The 7,500-nt window shown below is 43.6% G+C and overlaps 1 protein-coding gene across 5 annotated transcripts in view; it reads left to right on the forward strand.

The window, feature by feature from the left end:
- Positions 1 to 7,500, forward strand: part of nrxn2b (neurexin 2b) — a 543,549-nt gene that overhangs the window by 192,083 nt on the left and 343,966 nt on the right. The window lies entirely within an intron of this gene.

Raw genomic sequence — 7,500 nt, forward strand, 5'->3', positions numbered from 1 at the left:
ACATGTTCCATTAAAGACCATTAGCCAATGCAGTGCTGTGAGAGCTGTGTTGTCTGTGGTCATATATATTTGAATAGTCATCAGCTAAAAATGGGAGTAAGTTGGAGGGTGTGGGGGGGGGGGGGGGGGGGGGGTTGGGCAGTGTTTGTGTAGGAAAAAGTGTACATTCTAAAAAAAACAACAACAACAACAACAACAAACAAACAGAAATCTCAGATTAAGAGAAAGGAGAATGATTTCTTGTTCCTCTGGTTTTCTTTTTTGGAGGGGGCTGATGGAGAAGTAATCCACCCCCTTTTTTCATGGTGGGGGAAGGGGGTCAGACTTATGGATTTGTCCTGGGGTGTTCGCACACTTGGTCCAAACAAACCCAGGCCAGTCTGACTTAAACACTGCCCTCTTTTGTGCAGTGGTCTGGGTTTAATTCATTTGAAGGCCATGATTCAGTAGTCTTTTAAATAGAAAGAACACAGTTTTCTCCTGTTTCGTTGTTTTTCAGAGCCTTGTTTGGCCCTCACGGCTTACATACAGAGAAATGGTTTGAATTCAGATTAAAGACGGTAGCGTGAACGCAAAGTGAACTGAAACCAGATCAATCATAAACCGGATAAGAAGTAGACTTTGAGTGGTCTGTCAAATCGAGAGATAGCATAAATACAAACTGAGGCGTTTTTTTTGTTTTGTTTTGTTTTGTTTTTTTAATTCAAAAGAGCACTGAGTTTGATTTTTTTTTTTTTTTATACCGAAAACCCCCTGTAGTGTATTTAATGTCTCCCCTGCGCTTTCCACCTCTAAACAGAAAGTTCCAGAACATGACAGCTGAAAAGGTTATGATCCGGTAAATTTTTATTTATTTATTTCCCCCCTCCTGCACCCGACAAGTTTGTCGATAAAACGGTACATAAATCCGGCCTTTACTCTCTGGCAAACAGACTCATGTTTGCTCTTTGGGTGTGTGTGCCTTAAACGTCAATAGTTACATGTTCACCTTAGTTTACGTCAGGATCTCATCGATCAGAGGAGAAAGACACTGGGCATAGAGACGGTGGAGACAGAGAGAGAGGTCAGACAAGAGCTGAGGACAGAGCCTCAGGAGTGCCTCTTACACGCTCTGTAAACTTAAACATCATACCGTCTCTATGGGAACACAGGACTCAAATCTACTGCCAACAAAGAGCCGTTTAGATAGTGCTGTGGAGAGCAATCGCTCGACAGACGTCATAGATCCTTTCGTCAGTAGAATGTTCCGGAAACAAGCGTTTGTCCGTCAGTCTCAGTGGAATCTGTGGTCTTTGAAAAGTCTTTGAGAGAATCAGTCCAACACTTATGATAAATATTATGATGAAATCTCTAACTCGTGATGAATCACCTATGTAATTTAGAAATATTCATTCATTTTCACATTGCATTCAGCATCACTGGCTTTACCAGGGAGACCACGACTACGCCTGCGTCCTTGACCAGAAAAGCGCGATGAAACCCCGCGTGTGTGAATTTATCTCGTCTGAAACGAGCCGATCAGTCAAACCTCACCTCCTGACCCGTATATCTACCTAGCGGACACCTGAACGCCACATACCACGTTTTCCTTTGTCGTTCTGACACCTGTGCCTGGGTAAAGAGCTCTGTTTGTAAACAGGGCCCTCGTTAACATGCTGAGCATGCCGACTCGTAGCGGCACAGGTCGGACGGAGGCCTCGCTTTCCTCCATCTGCCGATGACGGTGGCTGCATTTCGCCTGCCGCGGAGGCCAAAACGCGGTCGAAAGTCGCCCTGTCAGCAGCAAGTCATTCTCATTAAAAACTTTTTTTTTTTTCTCCTTCCATCTTCTCTCCACGTCTTGTTAGCGTAAAGAACTCTTATGTGTGAGACAGGTGTCAACCCCCACGCACTCTTATGTGTGAGACAGCCCCCACGCAGACACAGCCGACAGGTCTTTTCTCTCTTTCACCCTGTCACGTCCTCTCACTCTCTCTGTTTCTCTCTCTTTAGCCTCCTCTCTTTCTGTCCGTCTCTCCTTCCCTTTCTGTCTGTCTCTCCTTCCCTTTCTGTCTGTCTCTCTTCCTTCTCCTCTCACTCTCTCTGTTTCTCTCTCTTTAGCCTCCTCTCTTTCTCTCCATCTCTCCTTCCCTTTCTGTCTGTCTCTCCTTCCCTTTCTGTCTGTCTCTCTTCCTTCTCCTCTCACTCTCTCTGTCCTCTTCTCACACTCTCTCTGTTTCTCTCTCTTTAGCCTCCTCTCTTTCTCTCCATCTCTCCTTCCCTTTCTGTCTGTCTCTCCTTCCCTTTCTGTCTGTCTCTCCTTCCCTTTCTGTCTGTCTCTCTTCCTTCTCCTCTTACTCTCTTCATCTCTCTACTTATCTCTCATTATCCCGATCTCTCTTTCACTCTCTCAGGTTCTCATTCTCTCTCTCTGTTAGCTCTACTTCTCTCTCTCTCTCCTTCCCTCTCTCTCCTTTCCTCTCTCTGTCTCTCTCTCTCTCTGTTAGCGACAGATGCCCTGGTGCCCTGACCGGGATGCAGACTTTTAGAGGCATTGAGAGGAGACTTCCAGGAGAAGAAAGGACAGACTGACTCCTGCCATTTTCACGGTGTTTTTGGCAAACGTCAATATCGAAACTTAAAGATCTTTCTTTTCCTTTCCATCAGTCTCCCTCCTGCGCCTGCATTTATTCAGCGGGAGACAGTTTCAACGCAAAAAGGACCTCTCTAAAATCAAATTTCCTCCCTTTAGCGTTCCTCTGAAGTCAGCGGCCAGAGAGCAATTTCCACTTCTGCCCCCGTCACCTGGAAACTTTACATTCTCTTTTCCTATTCAGCTCTTTCCTGCCCATTTCAATGCGACAGCCGTAGAGTTCATTATGAAACACGGGGATATATATACATATATTTTTTTTTGCAGATATGGAGGGCAATTTAGGGCAATTTGTCCAGATTTTATTCAGAGATTATTTCCACTTTTCACACTGAAAAATCATTTTTAAACAGAGTCATGAGAAGTGTGGAGCAGCAGGAGTCTAGTGCTGATTCCTGGGGTGATGGGGCCGGGGGGTTGGGGGGGGGGGGGGGGGGCGGCGAGGGCCACGCAAGAAAGAGAGACTTAACCCCGCGTGACCCCTGGGGTCACAGCGCTACGTCCGACCCCCTGTTTTTACCTCTGAAATTCCCCCACTTTAATATCACGCCCCTCCTCTCGTCACCACAGAGCATCAGCAGGGCAGGAGATACACGAGAAAAAAAACTGGAGTGGAAATTCGAGATGAGACAGAAGAAAAAAAAAAAATTTTAAAAATAAGCAACCAAACAAAAGAGAAAAAAAAGGAAAAAAAAAAAAAACAGTAGACAATGAAGACTCTGTTGGGCTTTGGTCTCAGACTTCTAGACTGTTCCATGTCTTTGTCTGTTTTCCTTTACTTCAGGGTCATAAACCCTTCAACACCTCTCTCTCTCTCTCTCTCTCTCTCTCTCTCTCTCTCTCTCTCTCTTGCTTGAAATGACACAGTCTGCCACGACAAAAAAGCACAATCCTCACAAGAGCTCTCGACAGTGAAATAACACCAACAGGGTCAGAGAGAGATCTTTCATACAATTAGCTTAACTCTGAGCTCTCTCTCTCTCCCTCTCCCCCTCTCTCTCTCTGTCTGTCTCTCTCTCTCTCTCTCTCCCCCTCTCTCTCTCTGTCTGTCTCTCTCTCTCTCTGTCTCTCTGTCTCTCTCTCTCTCTCTCTGTCTCTCCCTCGCTCTCTCTGTCTGTCTCTCTCTCTCTCTCTCTCTCTCTGTCACTCTGTCTTTCTCTCTCCTCTTGCTCTTCCCTCTCTCATTCCTCATCACTTTGATAATCAGTGCACTGCATTTCTCTATATTCATGCACAGATTGAAGAAGATGCAAGCAGCTATGATTATCAAACTATTAAGAGTCAGTATTTGCAGGAAAACAACTTTCGAGCCAAATTTCAAAACTGTTACTGTGTTTACTGGTGTTACTAATGATGCATCCGTGAAACTACACTCGATGATGAAAATGCAACAGTTTGCTCTCAGAGATTTCTTTGTATGTAAGTCATAAGAAATTTAATGAGGTTAATGTGTGTGAGTGTGTGTGTGTGTGTGTGCGTGTATGTGGAAATCATGTGAATAACTCCATCGATCAGTTCTTAGGCTTGTCTGTCACATGACCAAAAACGTCAGTAAAGGAGGGAAAAAGAGGACACACAGGTACGAACGAACTGAGACAGAGTCAAGACGTGCGAGGCTTTTGCCGAAGAACTTGGAAACAAGCCGCTTCCAAGGCAACGGGCAATTAAAGGCAGCCTTTTGTGAAAGTCAGTGTCGTGTTAATCTTTACCACAGAAAAAAATGACCCCACACTAGCCTGAGGACTGGGTTTCTGATAGATCAGAGAGGAGAATGTCTCAAAGACATGACTTGTCAAAATGTCACAGGGAAGTGGTGGGTGAATTTGTATATTTAAGACGAGAACAAGAGACAGACCAGAGAGGAGAATGTCTCAGAGACATGACTTGTCAAAATGTCACAGGGGAGTGGTGGGTGAATTTGTATATTTAAGACGAGAACAAGAGAGCTTGTAACCTTTCTATCTTGAAACACAGACAGAGAGAGAGAGAGAGGGGGGGGGGGTAAAATGGAAAGAAGAAAACACATCTCAATAGCTTTAATTATGTTATGGAAGTAGTGTGACATACTTTTTTTTTCTTTTTTAATCAGCGTATATTTATAAACTCAAGGCAGCCCCCCCCCCAATACACACACACACACACACACACACGCACACACACATACACACACACACACACACACACACACACACGCACACGCACACATACACATAGAGCAAGCACAGAGCATGTAGATGCAGTGAAAAGCAGTAGAAGAAAAGGAGAGAGAGAGAAAGAGAGAGCGAAAGCAAGAGACAGAGTGTGAGAAAAAAAAAAAAAACACCCACACACTCCTGTTCTCTATGTCTCTTTGATCCTCAGTGACCTGTCAGTCGGCCGTCATGGTTGTCTCTGAGATTCAAATCAAATCACACAGTTCCAACAGAGCAAATGTCAACCGACTGTTGGGGATGAGAGGACCAATTTAAAATAATGGTGTTTTTTCATGCAGAGTGTCTCTCAGAGGCTTTCCCGCCTTCCCTTCACCGCCGGGCGACAGTGGGCGCTAATGACACTTAGCCGCTCATGCTTATGTCTGCTACCCATGTCACATGACCGCTGTATACCCGCTGTTAATGACTGACAGACATTTTATGGAGTGTCTCTGATGTATCTGTGGCAAACCACTCTCAACCCAGCAGTGACGCTGGCGTGTGTGTAAAAAAACAAAACAAAACAGCAATACAGCTCTGTCTAAAAACATTCATACCAGTGCAACACCTGGTATCATACCAGTACCTCTGCTGGGCTGAGAATCATCTGACACCCATATAATATCCAGTCAACAGTGGTCATGTGGTCAGAAAATGACCAATAATGAACAGGGTAGTGGGAGCCTGACAAACTGTGTATGGGCTACAGTGTCTGTAACTGTATATACACCTGTGTACCTTTACATCAAGAATATATTATAAAGAGACCAGTGTCTGTAACTGCATATACACCTGTGTACCTTTACATCAAGAATATATTATAAAGAGACCAGTGTCTGTAACTGCATATACACCTGTGTACCTTTACATAAGGTATATCTTATAAAGAGACCAGGTACTGTAACTGTATATATACCTGTGTACCTTTACATCAGGTATATCTTATAAAGAGCCTAGTGTGTGTAACTGCATATACACCTGTGTACCTTTACATAAGGTATATCTTATAAAGAGCCTAGTGTGTGTAACTGCATATACACCTGTGTACCTTTACATAAGGTATATCTTATAAAGAGACCAGGTACTGTAACTGTATATATACCTGTGTACCTTTACATAAGGTATATCTTATAAAGAGACCAGGTACTGTAACTGCATATACACCTGTGTACCTTTACATAAGGTATATCTTATAAAGAGACCAGGTACTGTAACTGTATATACACCTGTGTACCTTTACACCAGGTTTATCTTATAAAGAGCCTAGTGTGTGTAACTGCATATACACCTGTGTACCTTTACATAAGGTATATCTTATAAAGAGACCAGTGTCTGTAACTGTTCACCTATATACACCTGTGTACCTTTACATAAGGTATATCTTATAAAGAGACCAGGTACTGTAACTGTATATATACCTGTGTACCTTTACATCAGGTATATCTTATAAAGAGCCTAGTGTCTGTAACTGCATATACACCTGTGTACCTTTACATAAGGTATATCTTATAAAGAGACCAGGTACTGTAACTGTACATATACCTGTGTACCTTTACATCAGGTATATCTTATAAAGAGCCTAGTGTCTGTAACTGTTCACCTATATACACCTGTGTACCTTTACATCAGGTATATCTTATAAAGAGACCAGGTACTGTAACTGTATATACACCTGTGTACCTTTACATAAGGTATATCTTATAAAGAGGCCAGTGACTGTAAGCCCAAGGCAGGTGATTCTAACAGAGTGGACAGTGACTGTGAGCCCAAGGCAGGTGATTCTAACAGAGTGGACAGTGACTGTGAGCCCAAGGCAGGTGATTCTAACAGAGTGGACAGTGACTGTAAGCCCAAGGCAGGTGATTCTAACAGAGTGGACAGTGACTGTAAGCCCAAGGCAGGTGATTCTAACAGAGTGGACAGTGACTGTAAGCCCAAGGCAGGTGATTCTAACAGAGTGGACAGTGACTGTGAGCCCAAGGCAGGTGATTCTAACAGAGTGGACAGTGAGTGTATTTGACATGAGAGAGCATTTCATTTTCTTTTCCTTTTTTTTTTTTTTTCCTTACGGACCTAAACCTTTCATATCCTGAGTTACAAAGGTTACTTGTTCCATGAGATTTCTGTTACGACTCCAAGACTTCATTTCTCTTTTGAATGAAGTCAGTGGAAATCCTCTGGGAGCAGCAGCACATCCAGCTCATTTAAAGCACAGCACCGGTTATATGAGCACAGCCATACTGAAGTGACCAATTTAACCAATTCCGCCGTCTATAGGATTTGAAAGGAGTCTATAGTATACAGGAGAAGGGTTTAGTTACATGTAGAGGAGGATGAAGATAGATGAGACAGAGAGAGAGAGAGAGGGAGGGAGAGGGAGAGAGGGAGGGAGAGGGAGGGAGAGGTGAAAAGAAAGAATCCAAGCTTTTCCGTGGATCATACTTTTTCAGCTGAAAAGTCAGAGAAACATTTGTTAGCAGTAACAGAGAGGTCCAGTCATCTGTGACTCGTAGACAGACTGTTGGAGAGATTCTCTGAGGTCCAAAGCCTGATAACATGAAACCCGACTTCAGTGAGCTACATCAAACGAGAGATAATTTAGGCTTTTCAGAGAGTCTTTCTGCTCTTTCATCACCAAAACACAATCTATCCACCAATCAATAAACAGAAACCGCC

The sequence above is a fragment of the Chanos chanos genome, chromosome 7, assembly GCF_902362185.1.
Source record: "Chanos chanos chromosome 7, fChaCha1.1, whole genome shotgun sequence".
NCBI lineage: Eukaryota > Metazoa > Chordata > Actinopteri > Gonorynchiformes > Chanidae > Chanos > Chanos chanos.